At 41.6% G+C, this 18,695-nt stretch overlaps 1 protein-coding gene across 2 annotated transcripts in view; it reads left to right on the top strand.

Annotated features, from left to right (window-relative positions):
- The window catches only part of MYO16 (myosin XVI), a 574,777-nt gene that overhangs the window by 110,422 nt on the left and 445,660 nt on the right, over nucleotides 1-18,695 (top strand). The window lies entirely within an intron of this gene.

Genomic DNA, 18,695 nt, shown 5'->3' with positions numbered 1-18,695 from the left:
TGTTTCCTCTTAATTTCAGGTGCTGAAATTATTCCAGTGTGATCCAAATGTTGATAGTGTAGAAATCTTTAAAAGTTGACCTTTGTAAGAAAAAAAAATACATACACGCAGTAATTAAAAAAAATAGCAATCGGTAAAAAGGAATGTGAGAAGGATATTTCTGGATATCAGCATACATTAATACAGTGCTTGCATAAAAACTTAGCTCATGCATGTATGGCTGAGACCATTTAGTTCCTGTTTTACTCTCAAGTTTGACTGCTTCTGCCTGCATCCAGTGCTCAACTTGTAAGCTTGATCTTTCCGATTATCCTTGACTGTAAACTTTTGTCCTTGCATCATTCACCTTGAAGTGTTCAGGGACTCGAGTGGCATCTGTACCAGATGCTCTGCACTGATACTGGTATGGTGAAAAATAGTTTGTCACTGGCTTTCTGATGAGTCCAGAAAGGCTTTCTTCAATGCCCGATTTTTTAACAATTTTCCGAGCTAGATAAAAGCTGCCTCTGAACCTTCTCCGGATGGTAATCATGAAGAAGGAGACATATTTATAGCAAAAAAGGCTTGCTAGATATACATGTGGCACTTGTGAAAACTTTTGTACATGTATGTCATTGTCTTAAAGTGACAGATGACAGTAGTAGAAAATGCTTTCCCCTTAGGGTGAGGGTTTTGTTGGCCAAGGGCATTACAATGTTCCATTTAAAGTAACATTGTGAAGGGAACACGTTTGAATGCATCTTGAGTTTTGCACTAAAGGAGAGTGAAAAATAATGCTAATTGAGAAAGAGAAAATCTTTACCTTTCTTTTGTCTTTTGTGGGGGTTGGTGTATAGGAGTGAAATATCTATGATGAATGAAAATGAAAATGCCTTACTTACTCTTCACCATACCCAGAAGAGGCATGCACTGGGCTTGCTGGACAATTTTAATTCCAAAAGGAATTCATTGATCAGTTTGTAAGTTGGAAAATTAACTCTTTAACAAAAATTGGGTGTGTGCAGCATATTTAGCAATTATGAGAATAGGGTTTTTTGTTTGTTTGTTTTAATCCCTGAAATCTTGGGGTTATTATCTTGGTGAAATGTCTGCAGGAGAGCACTCTTGGCAGGCTTTCGTGTTGCCCCTCCTGTTTGCACTAGCAGAATGTCATTATTTCTCGTTCCCGTACCTCTGCAGAGGAGGTTCCCGAAGCCCTCTGCACCATTTCTGTAAGGAACCTGGGTGCTTATTAGGCAGAGTGAACACACCTGCTGGAAGGCAGCTGCAGAGCCTGGGCAAAATCACAGAGGACAGAGTGACAGGGCTCAGGGAGGTTCAGGGAGCAGTTGGTCACCAAATAGAGCATGAGGCCTCCCTTTGCTGCCATATATTCCTTTTGTTCCGGCTGAATGATCTGACTTTAGAATTTTGGGAAATTAAAAGAAGTGATGATGTCTGGTCCAGTGGAAGCATTTGAGTCAATGCTTGCAGTCTGGATGAAATATAAAATTAGTAAATAGTGAAATGTTTCAAATACCTGGAAAAAAATGTTCCTGATGGATTTATCCAAGTAATTACATAGTACTTATGAAAGATCCGACTGTGTTCTACGCTCGGTGTTTGGTAGTGTCTATAAAATGGAAAAGAAGCATGGAAATGTCAAAAACTGTCTTGCATGGTGGAAGGGTACAACATGCTAAAGGAGTTCAGAAATTATATCTCACTGTGTGCCACCAGTCAAGGGACGTGTCATAGTCAAGCTGGATCCGGAAGGACGAAGAGAGTCCAGAAGGAAAAGTGGGGCCTTTACAGCATCAGAGGGTTTGTTGATAAGGATCATAATCCACAGCTTAATTGTTGTTGTCAAGGCATCAGTTATTTCCATATTGTGTTCCCTTGTCCCTCATATTGGGGCAATCTATTGGCAAGGTTCGTGGGCCCGTATTCTTCACACTCTTTCTTCCTCGCTTGAGCGTCCACATGCCTGTCTTCTCATCCTGGCCCCGACTCATGCCCACACCATGTCCACTTCCCAGCTGGGCAGCAAGGCAGGAAGTGTTCCAATTCCAGAGCAGGACCAAGAGCTTCTGAAAACCGGCAATAGCAGAATCCCATGGCATCCTAGGAGGGGAACCTGAGGGCTGGATTTGGGGAGACCGGTAAAGAATGCTTACAAGGAACTTTCAATATCACTTAGGGAAATACTCGTTACTTAATGTTAAAGCGTGTATATACTGAAAGGTCTAAACTAAGATTCTGGCAGTGGTTGACTCTGGCTTATGGAATAATCACCGTAGCATATAGAATTCTGTTAGTTATCCTTTTTTTTTTTTTAAAGATTTTATTTATTTATTTGACAGAGAGAGACACAGTGAGAGAGGGAACACAATCAGGGGGGTGGGAGAGGGAGAAGCAGGCCTCCTGCAGAGCAGGGAGCCCGATGCGGGGCTCAATCTCAGGACCCTGGGATCATGACCTGAGCTGAAGGCAGACGCTTAATGACTGAGCCACCCAGGCGCCTCTCTGTTATCCTTATAATTAATATAATATAAACAATTATATTATTAATTATAATTAATTAATTATTCATATATAAATATAAAATATAAGTGTCCATATATTAATTATGACTGATTTCAGAATATAATTATATAATTAATTATAATTATGGGATTATCTGTTACTTTTCTAAATTCGCCTATATTTTCTTTCTTTTTTTTTTTTTTTTTTAAGATTTTATTTATTTATTTGACAGAGAGAGACACAGCGAGAGAGGGAGCACAAGCAGTGGGAGTGGGAGAGGGAGAAGCAGGCTTCCCGTGGAGCAGGGAGCCCGATGCGGGACTCGATCCCAGGACCCCGGGATCATGACCTGAGCCGAAGGCAGACGCTTAACGACTGAGCCACCCAGGCGCCCCTCGCCTATATTTTCAAAATTGCCCATAGTGGGCATGTTTTCCTTTGACAGAAAAACAGACTTGAGGACCACATAAAGAGAATATACGGAGGAAGAAATAAATGGCTGAGACCCACATCTCCACCCACATTCCTTTCTGACTCCATGGGCTCTGGCCTAATTCTGCCTGTTCCATATATCTTATATAGAAAAGGTAAAAAACTGGAGTCTAAAAATGTCTCGTGGAAGCAAGATGTAGCAGGAAAGCCGAGGGATGTCACAGCAAAAAGTGCTGAGGTTTCCTGGACTGTATTTCCGTGGCCAAGAGGTGTCTTTGGATGGGTGTGATTCTGTCCAAGTCGCGCCTGGTGAGGTGGCAGGGAGGGAGGCCGGCGGCTGCCTCAGCTGAGGTGCAAGAGGAAGGGGGGAGGAATGGGCTCACAGTGTTTTAGGGCCTTGTAAAACCATGGAGCTATACTTCCAGCTTCTGCTAACGATGGGCAGAAGCATGAGGTCTGCCCTGTTAAATCCTCTTTGGTGCCTCAGGAATCAGACCTCTGCCTGGCCTCTATCTTTCCCAGTTTACTTCTTTAAGTATATGGGGTCGGACAGCACTGTTTGCAGGAGGAGGTGAGTTAAAGTTATTTAAAATGAATAGACTCCACACCTGTTAGTTCATTCACAGCAACCAAGAATGAGTTATACCATCAAGGCTGCTATTTTGCATACTAAAAAATTTCCCAGTACCAAGGTCACCTTATTTTTCCTCTTGTCACAGGTTTTCATAAATGCTACTTCCACTAACATGCCTTCCCTGATCTTTCACTGATTGTGCATGCCGTTCATGAGTTAGAGCCCCGTGATGCTGCGAGCTCACCGAAAGGTCAGCCCGATGGTCCCAGGATCACCTCCTCGCCTCCTTGGCCCGCCCTCTGCCCAGGTCAGGCCTGTGGTCCTTCACTGAAGCCTCCCACTCCCTCACCCTGATCTCCGCCTTGCACTCAAGCGAGAGATGCTGAAGCCAGCTTGAACCCGACTGTCCATCCTGTCTGTCCTTACACCAGAATAGCTGGATGATCACTGAAGGCGAGGCTGGAGCAGAAGCAGACTCGTTTCATTTCAGTTTCAGACAGCAACACTCTCCCTCGCTCGTGCCGTTTCCCCAGGAGGCATGGCTGCTCACACCCAGAGAATCCTTACATTTCCCATCCTGAGAGGATGGAAGCCATCAGATGGAAATAGCACATCTTCCTACCATTCAATCTGCAAAGGCGCTGGTGTGTGAATATCTCTTTGTCCGCTCTCTTCTGTGATGGTGAATTGTTCCTCCTCGTGTCCAAAGCCAGTGTGCTCTGGACTCTGTCCCCTCTCGCCTCCCTCCTTCAGCTACCCCTGCTCTCCGGCACCCTCAGTCTCTTCTCCACTGAACCATGTCTGCTAGCATTCATACCTGGTCCAACATGCCCATCTTCAGATAATCAAACAGTCACCCTTGACCTTATGTTCCTTTCTGGCCACCATCCTATTTCTGTGTTTTCATGGTCACTCTTAGAAAAATTGCCTGTACACATGATCTCTGACCCTCGTCCCCCTTTATGCTCTACAAATTATTCCACTGACCACTGCACGGAATCCACCTTAGTTAAACCATCTTTATGTGGCAAAATCCAGGGGACATTAGTCACTTGACTTCTACCTCTTCTTTTACGATTCTTGGGATTGTTCTCTTATTTCACTGGCAACTCTTCCTTTGCCTCCTTGCTGGCTTTCCTCAGTAGAGGTTGGCCCTGACACCTTGCAGAGTCCTTGGTTGACCCCATCCATTCCTGGGGCTTTAACCCTCACCTGTGTTCTCCCAGATTTGTACCTTTATCTCTGACATCTCCTTTTCCTAGGGGCAACTTTTCTGGTCAGTAAACATGTGTCTTCTAAGTATTCTTGTTTTGATTGCTAAGTAATATCCCATAGCGTTTATTAGACCATTTATTCATCAATAAACTTCCCTTTTTGATAGGCATTAAAACATTATATTTTAGCATTTTGGCTTCTATTACTAAAGTATTGACTCACAAAGGCAGTGTTGTTGAATCAAATGGCATGTGTAATTTTAAGTGTGGTAGAAAATGCCAGATTTTTTTCTGCTAGGCCGTAGCGCTTCAGGTTCCCACCATTGGCCGAGAATGCCCATCCCTGCGTCTTCATCAGCCTTGGGTGCTGTCCTTCTCCTGATGTCAGCGCCTTGGCTGAAATACAGTTTCTCACAAAGGTCTAATTTTATTCTACTAATAAATAAGCAGATTCTCTCATTTCTTTTTTTTTTTTAAAGATTTTATTTATTTATTTGACAGAGAGAGACACAGCGAGAGAGGGAACACAAACAGGGGGAGTGGGAGAGGGAGAAGCAGGCTTCCCACCGAGCAGGGAGCCCGATGCGGGGCTCGATCCCAGGACCCTGGGATCATGACCTGAGCTGAAGGCAGACGCTTAATGACTAAGCCACCCTGGCGCCCGATTCTCTCATTTCTTATGGGCCCCATCTCTTCATACCTGTTCTCATTTTTATTTTGGACTGTTTCTTCTTTTTCTTATCAATTTTATGTAATCTTTTATATTAAGAAATATCAATATTTCCCTGAATATGTGCTGAAGATAGCTCTCCTATTTTTTCTCTTTTCGTTTTGGGCATTTGTTGGCATCTAAGTTTCTAAATGATTTATGGAAACAAGGTTTCATGGATTTTGGTTTTATTTATTTATTTATTTATTATTGCTTTGGGTTGTCTATTTCCAAACTAAATGATTAGTCTTCGTCTTATTTAAGCTTTTATTTTTATATTTTAAATTTCTAGTCCTTGTAAAATTAAGTGTATGATGCTTGTGTTCTTGACTGAAGACCTCTTCTTTCCTTCCACCCTGCCTTCTTTTTCCACGTGCACCATGACCACTGAGTTATAATTTCATATTTGTCACCTTTTAATTCCAAAATGTACTTGCATCTATTTCTAGTTTCTGTTCAGCTACACCGATTTATTTGCCTTGCTCACAGCCATACTGTTTTAGTTACTGTGGCTTTATAGTAACTTTGATAAATGACAAGGCAAGTCCCTTCTGAATTTTAAAATATTTTTATTAGATATTCTCAAATATTTATGTTTTCATTCAATACTAAATTGTTCAACTAGTCTTAAAGGAAAAAAAATTCTCAACTGGGTTTAAAATAAATTCACCTTGCAATTTAAATTTAATAATATTAGAATAAGATTTGTAGCTCAGTAGTACGTGTATTTCTACTAAATCGCACACTGTTCCAATTTGATAGTTATCTTAAAACAGTACATTGATAATTATAGGAATATTTTATGTTTATGAGAATTATAAGAATAATTTAATATCTTATGAAGAGTTTTCTTGAATATTATTAAAATAAAAGAAAAAATAAAACGTTCATACCAGGGATAAATCTAGGACTCATAAATCTAACACAATTAAGAAAAAGATAGAGGGCGCCTGGGTGGCTCAGTTGGTTAAGCGACTGCCTTCGGCTCAGGTCATGATCCTGGAGTCCCTGGATCGAGTCCCGCATCGGGCTCCCTGCTCGGCAGGGAGTCTGCTTCTCCCTCTGACCCTCCCCCCTCTCATTTGCTGTCTCTCTCATTCTCTCTCTCTCAAATAAATAAATAAAATCTTTAAAAAAAAAAAAAAAAAAAAAAAAAAAAAAAAAAAAAAAAAAAAAAAGAAAAAGATAGAAATCATTAAATGTGCCGCTAAAGATAAATAAATCTTTAATGTTGGACATTTATTTCTATGCACAACTCCAAATCTAACCTATATCTTTCTCTATACAAATATATCTTTTGTGTATATTTATATATGTATCTTTTATATCTATATCGGTTTTCCTGTGGTACCAGTTGTGAAGAAACAATTGAAGAATATGTATAAAATGATAGAATTATTACAGTATATGTCTGTTATTCAACATTTGACTGCATTGTTCATACATTTCATGTTTATACAGACTCTTAGGAATGTCATGGTTCCTTATGTCCCAATGGTCCCTCCAGTGATAGTATTTTTGTGTATTGATACAGTTTTGTCATTCATTATTAAAGGCTTGTCATTATAGATGGAGGATTCCACATTCATGGCCTCACTGGACATCTGTTATTCTAATGTGATACCCTGTCTTTCTGTATGTTGTTTGGTGAATGAAAGGGGGCTCTTTATGCTTCCCGTGGTTGGCTCATACTTAGTGTCACTTTAGGCCATGGTAACTTAACTGAGTTGAATAGATTAAGTCGATCACATTTTCTTGTATCCCATTCGTTCATTTATTCATTCATGTATTTTTCAATTAATTCAGTAAATGTAATTGTGTTCCTGTTCTTTTCCAAGTACTGGTCTAAGGGCTAAGAATTCAAGGATAATCCAGGGAGTTAACATCACTCTCATCTTGAAATCCTGATGACCGTGGTGAGACAAAGTAAACTAGTAAACACACAGATGTAGATAAGAGTTTTTGGTAGCAGCAACTGATGTGAAGAAAATAAAGACGTCTAAAGATTTAATAAGTGACCTGGCAGCAGAATGCGGTGAGGGTCAATTCTGAATAGGCTGTGAAGGGTTGACCTCTAAGTGATTGAATGCAGTGAGAGAACCAGGATGTGAATATCTGCGGGAAGGGTGTGCCAGGCAGAGTGGAGAGCAAGTGCAAAGGCCCTGAGGCAGGGATGGGCGTGTTTCACTTTACTGATTCGGAGAATCTAGGCTCCCAGAAGTTAACTTTTTCTTAACACTTCATTACTACTTCCCAAACTCATAACTTTATTTCAATGCTCTTAGCTGTTCAGGCTAATAGCCTGTAGCTCACTTACCTTTACTTCCAAACTTCTTTAAACAGTTATTTATAGATGGCCCTCAGATACCTTGCTACCCAGGGACTGCATGTTAGCTCCCACTTCATTATTGCATTGAAACCTCAAACTCTCTTTTTTGTTCCTCATTTACCTCAAAATATTTACCTACTTCGACTCAGTGATCATCTCTAATTTCTTAACCTTCTGCTTTCCTGGAAAAGAGTTTGTGTAACTCGTTGACTTTTTCTGCTCTTCCGGGTTCCTCCCTTGATCTCTCCACTCACCCCCAGTGATTTCAGATGTGCCCATCAGTCACTCATGCTTGATGTGATACAGTGCACTCAGCTTCTATGTGTAGACAGGGTTCTTTTCGGCAAGAAATTCACAGTCTAGAGAGGAGCTTGGGAACAGTGAACAAACACTATCAGCACATTTCTGTAAGTGGGTGTTGGCGGGGAGAAGGCAGCTCAGGGCACCTGGGTTCTGCTCTGGGGAAGGTGTGCGAGGAGTGGGCCAGTCTCCTCAAAGTGAGCGAGCAGGTGTTGAAGGATGAGGAGGCATTTACTGATGATGGATGGGTCAGGGACCTGGGCAGAGGGGAAGGCCTGCATGAAACCCAACGTTGTGAGTGCATGGTACATTCAAAGTACCAATCAAAGGAGTTCCACATGGTGGAGGGAGGAGAAATGTGCAATGTTTGGACAAGGATGATGCATTTTTATGCATTTTTATGGTATTCATCGTAGGAGAGAGTTCATGGAGTGGTTTTGAAGAGTACAGGATGTGATAGGATTTGCATTTAGAACTGCCATTCTGGTCTCAATATAGTGGATGGATTAAAAGAGAGATTGAAAAGGGAAACAGATAAGAAAATAGGCCAGATGACAGCTTCAATCAGAGTGGGGGCAACAGAGCTGATGAGGCATGGTCTGATTTGAGCAGTATTCATAAGAAAGAATTAACAGAACTTACCGTCTGATTAGCAAAAATGTCCATGCTTTGCCCTCTTTTTCTTTATACATGTCCTGTTAGGGTTATTTCATCTCCAGCATTTTTGTGGATAGATTCCAGGAAAATCTCCCTGGTTGTGCTTTCGTCAGGCTCTCTCGGCACATGTGGTCAGAACCCAAGCAGACCTCTCTGTCTTATCAGCTCTTCAAACTCGCAACATCCAAATTCAGTCCATGCTCTTCCTTCCTAAATGTGAACGTCGAGATGGCAAAGGCCCTGTACACTGTGTAAGCATGTTTAGACTTTTCCTAAGAGTAATCAGAATCCATTAAGATCTTTTACCCATTAGAGTGAAGAGCAAAGATTTGTGTTAGTGGGGTCAAGTATGGAGAACGAGTGGAGGGGAGCAGCAATGGAGTGGGGGAGGCCGGTGGAGAGGTTCTCGTGGCAATCTGCACCCAGGTGGAGGGAAGGCTGTCTTGGTGAGTGACATGAGAATGGAGAAGTGTGGATGAAATTGAATGATACTTGAGTACTAAGGAATCTTAGGCTATAGGACCGATTTAGGAGTTGGCGGAGGATGAAAGAAAGGGAAGATTCAAGACTGGCACTTATGTATTTGCTTGAATGACTGTTTGTATGGCGTTTCTGTTAAGCTTCAGATGTGCACCAGAGAAAGAAAGACAGGCCAGACCATGTTGGGTCCTGTGATGTCCGAGGAGAGCTGCCCGGTCTGCGGTTGTATATACGAGTCTGATATCAGGCAAGAGACGTCTGTTTAGAGACATGGGGTCATTACCATACTGGTTTCCTTTAAGCCCTGGTACAGAGGAAGGAGCCAATGGGGAAATAGATTGCTCAAGTTGGACACTTCGCAAAGGAAGGAAAAGATGTTCACAAAGAAAGGAAGAGGTCTTCAGTCAAGAACACGAGCATCATGGTGCCAGGAGGCAGGGTCTGTGAACAGCCTGGCACTATGCGATGAGATTAGGGCACATGTTTGAGGAGGATCCGCTGGGACAACAGACGGGGAGCAGGGTCAGTAGAGAAGAGGGAGTGGAGTTCAAACTGCAGTGTCTTGAGCTGTCATTGGAGAGGCGTTGAAGAGCGCTATGTGCTTCTGTTTCTAAAAGGAAGAGAAGAGAAAGGTCAGTTGGTGGGCAGAGATGTGGTTCTCAACACCGTTTTTCTGTTTTTAAGATAGGAAATACTTGAGTTTTTAATTCATTGTGTCTACTTCCTTGTCTTTGGAACCTCAAGCCCATGCTTGCTGTCATTAAAGACTACGTGTTGGAACTTTAAAAAAAAAAAATCTTTGAGCATCGCCCAATCACTTGAGAAATTAAAATAATGATAAAACAAGGACAATAACGGTGATGCCACTGAAGATTCAGAAGAGCCTTGACATAAAGGCAACTTTGGTTTTCACCAATTGTCACAAATAAATTCACACTAGTGTCATGCTTTAAGAGCAATCTCATTACATGGGCATGACTCTCTTGTGCCATGCTTTGAAAACTTCTATTCCAACCCACAGCAGAATTATCTTTTCCTTTCTAAGGAGAAAGTATCCTACATGTGCAGAGTCTATTTGAATAATTCTTAAACTGTTTGGTTTTAAATTAGGACACAGCTTCAGAAAACTATGTAGAGGTCATTGTGGACAGTTCAGTAAACACGTCATCTCCGCAGATGGTAAGTCGCTAAAAAAGCTGATTGGGAGCTGTTCTCCACTTAAAGACAGGAAGATACGATGCAGAATGAAGACTATGACATTGCATGAGTCAGTGGAGTGTTCTAAATACTTCTCCTGTTTTGTTTCGTTCCGCATAAAAAGGTCTTTGGCTCATAGGATGCTGTCAAGGGAGGAGTAACAAAAAGGCAGAAAACTTCAGGGTCTTTTGAGTAAGGAAAGATAGAAGAGGCTTGAATTATTTATTATCTGGAGAGGAGGAGTGACGGCAGAGACAGACATAAATGAATGAATGGTTTTGTGGAAATCAATTGGCCATTCTTTTTCATTCAGGCTTTTAGCAGAAAAAGAGGAAGACACTTGTCTCGGTGGCTGAAAACACGTATGGAGTGGATGAAGGATATGCCTCTTGGTGCCTCATATTTTAAGCACATAAAAGCCAATTCTGTGGAGTATCATTGAGAGGAGAAAACCATTTGAAGGTTGAATTGTTTCCTAGATTTCTGGTTCATTATGCTTTATTCGGAACAACTTGACCTATGAGGTTGAGCTCTGGGGACTGACTTAGACCCTTTCCGCTGGGGGCTCAGTGCAAGGCCATACATTGCTTCACCATTTCTATTCTTGTGGGATCCTAGACAAGTCTTTTTTTTTAAAAAAGTTAAAAAACATTCCAGTATAATTAACATACAGTGTTATACTGATCCTAGTCAAGTGTTAGCCTCTTCCTTTCTCACCAGTGATCCATAGAGTGTATCACCTGTGGTGGGCCAGTGAAATCACTGGAAGGTGGGCCCTGCACAGCGTGTCGTGACGCTCTCTGTCCAGGGGAACTGTGGTCACAGGTGTGGCCGGTGTGGGTGATGGAGACAGTACATGTCGTCCACAACCACCTGTTACTTACGGGCCGGTCCTAAGCTGTTTCAACTACAGTCTAGTTTTTTCATCTCATCTTTAGTATATCACTTAATTTCTTTAGGGCTTGGTTTTTGATGTCCTCATTTGAAAAGTGTAGATGGTAACATCATCCTTCTTCACTTCACATGTGTCTGTGAAAATCAGCCAGTTCGTTACTCTTCCCTTCCCTCTTTCCCTCCCTTTACCCACCACGCATTCATCCATCTCTGCAGTCAGCACTGGCTTTGCCATAAATCCCCTGCTTATGGTGGGGCCCACCGGCGCCAGATCTGGGCGGGGGCTGGAGGCCCGCAGGCAAAGGAAGATCTCACAACGAAGCTGGTTTGGTGTTAAAACCCAACTTCTGTTAATAATATCGGACACATATTAATGACATAATAATACTTGATAAATGAAAATGAATCATCAGTAGTAATTAGTTCACATAATGACAGTCATTAATATTCCTTAATGAAGCCATCTTTCAAATTCTCTATATTTCCCCTGGTCTCTACCACAGTTTTCGGGGTTGAAAAGGACCTCTAAACCTTGTAAGGTTTAGTACGTACAGTTTTTCTTTGTACCTTTTTAAGGCCCCAGTGTATTTCTCGACATCCAGAGACATCGCTGTCACCCACACCTCCTTGCCCCTTGGTCCCCATGAGACCTCCCACAGAGTGGGCAGCACCGTGTCGCTTGCCTGCACGGATTCTGGGGGAAAGGCCCCCACAGCAGTTCCCACCAGCAGTGACTATGGCACACACACACGCTGAGCTACAAAAAGACAAGACACCCTGCATGGATGGGCCACATGGAGGAGTAGATTGGGAGGCTGGGGCCAAAAGGGCTGTGGAGGCCCACACCCCTGTCTCTCCCTTTATCCTCTGAGCTCCCTTGCGTGCGTCCACAGGGCTCTATGCCAAGATGCTCGGGGAGAGTAGAACTAGTGACTCCAGGTCGCATTGCTCAGACTGAACGAGAAGCCCTTGACAGGGCAGGGAGGTGAGGATTCAAGAGTGGGGCAGGAAGCCCTTCTCCCCAGCATTCTCAAGGTCAAGCGCTTACTCCTAGCCACGCCGCAGACCTGCCAGAGACTCCAGCCGACTGTATGTACGGGTCTACCAGGGCCCCATATCTTCCCCGAATCCCGTTTGTGATCCCAAGTCTGCATGAGGAGACAGTGGTGGTGGTTCTGTGAAAGGAAAGAACAAAGTCAGAAAGAATAGGGACTTTTTCTGTTTGGTTTTGGTAGCACATGATTCCTTAATGTATCTGTGTTTTATCATCTGTGCTTACCATAGCGTTTTGTACTCTTTCTGTGTTATTCAGTTAATTTTGCACACGTGTCCGAAGATTTCAGAGGCACACAGACAAGTCATATAACTCCATTTTATTTTTAGAAGACATTTTTGTTCATTTCTGATTCCAAACCAGCCATGAAAGTATTATGTTAAAGGATGATATTAAAAGTGATGGAAATAAAATCTACTGTACATTAGGGCAAGTCCTTATTCCTTCCCTTAATTATAGCATTTATAAATTAGCATGAAGATATGATGGGCCATTGTCTTTTTAAATTGTTCCAAGATTGATAGAATCTGTGAAAAAGAGACAATATTGGTAATTTTGATATCACTTAGAAATAACCAAATGCATGCCTTTCAAAAATCACTTACAGTTTTTCCCCATTTTTCATGAAGTTTAAAAATATGTAGTAATTAATCACAGTGCGACTTGATGCTTATTGGCACAAACCTACATCTGGTTTAAAAAAATTAAATACAGCTGATATATGTGAGGTGCTCCAGGATCTGGGTGGAGTCGCATTTGAATGTGGACTGCTGCATGGTGACGGGCTAGCCGACAGACGTGAATCGTGGTTACACACACACGTCTGCTTGCTCTCTTCCAAAGTCAATGGTATGTCCTCTCTCACCAATGGCATCTCCTCTGTCCGGCCCCTGCAGTTTGGAAGCTCAGAGGCAGCTCTTACTCCACGTTCTGTCTCCACTGTCTCCTTCCTCACCCGCCTGGGGTCAGTTGCCACCTCTGTAAAATTCTTTCTTCTCTCAATGCTCTCACCTCCTGTGCTGTCCATGGTCCTGCTCGGGTGTGGCTGGGGCCCTGAAGCCTCAACTCTGAGAAAGCGTCCTGATGGAGCCTTCCCACCCCATCTCCTCTAGAAAATCTGGAGCTGCTCCTGATTTTCCACAGATCCCACTGTTGTGATTGGAATGCTGTTGACACGTCCTCGGTGGCTCCCTGTGGCAGAGCTAAAAGTGTAAGACTTTTTCCTCCCTCAGAAATGTTCTGATTCCAGTTGTTTTACTCTCATTTCTGACTTTTCACCTTTATATGTCTTTGCATCTGTCCAACTGAACCGCACAAATGCTTTCATTTTTCTCTCATTATTGCCTTTCTTCTATTTTTGCCCCCCAATTTGAAACGGAGAAATTTTTTTCTCGTCTTTGAATTTCCAAATTTTACCCGTTATCAAAATTCAGGTCAAATACCATGAAATTGTACTTGACCTCCAAGTACTCAGTTCTCCTTATATCTGAGTTAACTTAGCACTTTATCTGTTCTTCTTTGAAGCTGGATATATTTAGATGGCTGTCCTCTTTATCTTAGTCAAGAAGCAATATGAGCGCAGCACAGTGACTGATTAAACTTGTAACCATCAAATGTGTAAATACTCAACTTTGCATACAGCAGGTTCTTAGTAGTATATTTGAATGAGTGAGATTGAGATTGAGTCCTTTACATGGCAGGCCCCCTTGATATGCTCTGTGGATGCACCTGTGAGCAGAACTAGAGATGGTCCTTCCCTAAAGGGGTGTATGGTCTATGGGGGGGAAGAGAAGGAAAGAATATTGACTAAAGTGTCCATTGAATTGTGAGAATAGAATTTTACAGTAGGAAAACTGCTTCACACCATTGTGTCAGGTACATGGAGATAGAAAACTTAAAGTGCAAGAATTGGGTTCGTTGGTCTATGACAGCATGAAGAGGGTTAAACTGAATTTTCATGCTCCAGGACTCTGTTTTCTGGCCCTGCAGGTCAGCACGCTCTGGAGATGGTCAGGGATGTTGGCATGTGCCCTGTGAGAAGCACAGAAGCCTGGCTGTCATTGTGCCTGAACTTTTCCTTATATGTATGAATTCTCAATGATGTGGTTATACCGTTGTGACCAGGGACTTTAACTTCTACCTCTTTACATCTCAGTTCATAGCCATGTGCACCGAGGGCATTCAATGACTATTTTGTTTACTGAGAATTGACTAGAGGGAATTTTTACTCTCCATCTTAAGCACAACATATAGGGAACATGTGTGGGAAGCTTTCTGAAATTCGGAAATGTATTATTTTAAAATAAGTAACATATAATAAATATTCAATGTGATGTAAAAGTTTAAACCTTTCTTCTACTAGTGGAAATAAGCTACACATTCATGGCTGAAGAGAAAACAAGTCAGTGCTCTATAGTGATGTATCTTTTAGCGGGAAGAAAGATGTGTATGTTATATGAGTCACTTGGTTGCCATTGACAAAAAATCAACTCATAAGGGTTTAAGCACAGAATGGAATTTATTGGCTTTCATGTGTGGAAAATGGCCCTTATACCTGGGAAGTCCAATTCAGTTGGCTTCAGATACTGCTGAATCTGGGATCTGGGGATTTAACTGATATTATTTTCTCTGTCTGTTTCTCTCTTTTTCCTCTCTCTCTGTTCCTCTATTTCTCTCTTTCTCTGAGTCAGAAGATATAAGTCTTGATAGCTCCTACCTACATCCTAGTGGATTGATAATAAAAAATAAGACAGGGTCTTTTTTTGTTGTAGTTGTTGTTCCTCAAGTCCACCTATCAAATCTCATGGAAGGGTCCTGAATTGTCCCCACTAGGATCATATCCCTACACAAGGACCAGTCATCGATCTTCAATGCATGGGCCGTTATGATGGTCTCACCTAAGTCATGTTTCCAGCTCTGCACACGGTTGAGTTGGGAAGACTTTGTAATAACCCCACTAGGACCACAGGAAGGGAGAGAGGAGTGGTGATTTCCAGAAGGAGGGTGTTCCTAGAAGAAATAATGGGGCTCACTAGATTGGTAATGATAGATTCAGATTCTGTATGATGGAGTAGCAGGAAGACAGGAATGAAGATGGAAGGTATGTAAAAGGTTGGATGGTTTGTATGGCACACTAATTAGTAATAATCTTCAGTGGGCAAGGTGGAGCCCATGGATGATGGGCTTGAAAACTTTGACTAGTTTTATTGCTTATACCATTGTTTTAGGTTAGTATTAAGGCAAACTTTCTCTTTTTTTGAAAAGTGTCCAGCAGAGCAGAGTAGTAAGAGACTGAGGGCAAGTGTGTTCAATGCAATAATTAAGACTTGAGGGGAGCCTGGGTGGCACAGTCGGTTGGGTGTCCAATTCTTGGTTTCAGCTCAGGTTGTGATCTCAGAGTCGTGAGATCAAGCCCCGAGTCAGGCTCTGCGCTGAGCGTGGAGTCCGCTTGAGATTCTCTCTCCCTGTCCCTCTGCCCCTCCTGCTTGTGCTCTCTCTTTCCCTAAACGAAATAAATTTATTAAAAAAAAAAAAAAAAAAAGCTTGAGACAAGGAGTGTCCTTATGTTGGATATGGGGATGTTTATCTGTGAATCATACTCTTTGTTTTGATATTGCATTTTTAGTTGACCTTGAAGAAATTTCTTTTATCCAAATGTATCTTATAAATTGATGCAAAGGACAATGGAAATCATTTAAAAACACAAACTATAACCTAGAAATGATCTTAACCTAGAAGGGATAATAGAAATTTTAGCATATGATTTTTCCTTAAATTTTTCCTATTTCAAAGAAAGGCGAAAAAACCAGACTCTATGAAGCCAAAATTAAATATTAAATGTGAAATTCAGTTTTGTTTCAGCTCATTACAGGACTGAAAATATTTTATATCAAAAGAGTGTCAAATATCAAATATTTTATATCAAAGTACCATTTTAAATAAAAAGTCTTTGCAAGACTTAGGAAAATGATGAAATAAAAAAATTATTTATAGCCATGAAATTACAGTTGCATCGACACATACCAGCTTTCACATAGAAAAAAGAAATTTAAAGAGGAGCTGTTAATGTACAGCATGTGCTCATTGGTCTTGTATTTGCCATTTGCAATGCTCGTTTTATAATGTTGCTTCAGGACTTAGACTAAAGGCATGCAGGAAGCTGCGTGATTGACTGGTGGGGTCATGGGGCTAGTCAGGGCTCTGTTTCCTAAAGAGGAACCAGTGTGTTGAAACTGGCAGGTATCCCATTCTGAGACAGCCTGGAACACCAGGGAATTTGTCTATTTAAAACATTGTCTGGCAGGAATAGAGTGAGCTGAATCTCTCCCAGCCAGAATCGAAGATGTCGACTAAAGGTGAAATGTGCAGATGTGGATTATGAACAGAAGATTATGTGAAGTTTGAGGGCCCAAACATATGTATTTGACGTAGAGGGCCTAAATCTGTTTTCTTCTGAATGAACCAAAAGAGATCTTCTCTTTTGAGCTACCCGAAATTGGAGTTTGTCTGAGACTGTTTGTTAATTCCAGGGCGTCGCCCTCTGTTGGAAAGGACTGGACAGCATTTACAGCAGTCTTGGAGACACCCAGTAGTGGGACCATGGTGTTTAGAAAGGCAGGGCATTCAGGAAAAGTCAGGATTTGATTTTAGCAAGATGGCATGCCAAAGGAAGTGTCTGAGAATAGCCATTAGCAGGCCGTTCTGATCTTAAAGGGTCTAGACTTCCCCAGACAAGCTCTCGTTAGTGTATCCCATAAGATAATAGCTAGTTGATATTTAGAGGTGGGGCTCCAGATTACCAGACTCTGTGGATCCTGAATGTAGCTGGGTTGTCTTCTGAGAAGGAGCCTGGTCTTCCAGTTCTCTGTGTATCAAGGTAAATCTTTGTGCTGGGCATTAGCATGCGGGCATGATTATGGAACTATCTATGGCTCAGGGCAGAGCATTCACGACATGGTACCCTCCATCAGCCATAGATTTGATAAGACATGTGGGTCCACTTGAATAACGAACTGGGACCATTACCTCAGGGTGACAATCTTCCGTTTTATTGTTACCTGAAACAAATTCCAGAAAGAATTATGACTGTAAATCTGTATCTCCTGAAAAGCTATTTATCATAATCAAATCAGTTGTTTTTAAGGAAATTTTAAATGTAGAAAACTATAGGTCAGTGTGTAAAAACATAAATACACTCTGGAGTATGCATTCATTTTTTAGGTTGCGTGTATTTGCTTTATTTCTATTTTAACTTAAAGAGAGAACATTCTTCACATTCTCTCATTAGAAAAGCATGCCATAATAACTGGATAGATACAGAAGAAGTGATCACTTGACATATAAGTTTAAAAATTTAAAGACAGGGGCGCCTGGGTGGCTCAGTCATTAAGCGCCTGCCTTCGGCTCGGGTCATGATCCCAGGGTCCTGGGATCGAGCCCCGCATCGGGCTCTCTGCTCGGCGGGAAGCCTGCTTCTCCCTCTCCCCTCCCCCTGCTTGTGTTCCCTCTCTCGCTGTCTCTCTCTGTCAAATAAATAAATAAAAGCTTAAAAAAAATAAAAAAAATAAAAAAATAAAAAAATAAAAATTTAAAGACAGTAAGTAGTGAGATGAAAAATATTGTTGATTTTCTTGAGAAGAATTTAAATTATTTAAGTTTACCCCTCCATCATTCAGAGAAGTGTCTTAGTGCAGAATTTCAGGAAACAGGCATTGTGGACCTACATCCTAAGATATTTTAAGGCATCACATCTATATCTTCTTCCCCAAATGCAATTTCTTTTTACTATTTTTTGCTCTGTAAAGAGGGATATGAACCTGCAGCTTGATTGCAAAGATGTTAAAAATCTAGCACTTTTTAAAGACTTCAATGCTTCAGAAGAGTTTGTTTTTTTGTTTTTTTTTTTACGGCTCTGGGGGAGTATGTTGAAATTGATTATACTCTTGTCTTTGAAAATCCTCACTGTTCCTTTGTTTCATTGTCATTGTGTATGCAGTAAAAATAACTCTGGCAGCATGTTATCACAATAGATTCTGAGAATAAAGCTTCTGCTAGGACAGTTGTTGGGTGCATAGATAGGAGTGTGTATGTGCGTGCGCGCACATGGGCGTGCTCAGCACCTGTGCGTGAGCACGCTGGTTTCCTTCCCGGACAACTGCCTTCTGCCTCTCAGACTTCATAGCAAACATTTTTATAATGTGGGATGAGCGATCAAGTTTGCAACTACATTTTTCATGAAGTATTTAAACTATGTACATATATTTTAAAAACTCCTGTGATACAGCCCATGTGTCTTGCTCTCTTTGTTCCCCACTTTTTTTTTATGGGGGTAAAACACATAAAATAACATT

Source organism: Phoca vitulina, unplaced genomic scaffold, assembly GCF_004348235.1.
Source record: "Phoca vitulina isolate PV1807 unplaced genomic scaffold, GSC_HSeal_1.0 scaffold5, whole genome shotgun sequence".
NCBI lineage: Eukaryota > Metazoa > Chordata > Mammalia > Carnivora > Phocidae > Phoca > Phoca vitulina.
Note: the sequence above shows the minus strand (reverse complement) of the source record. Positions and strands in the feature narration are given on the sequence as shown.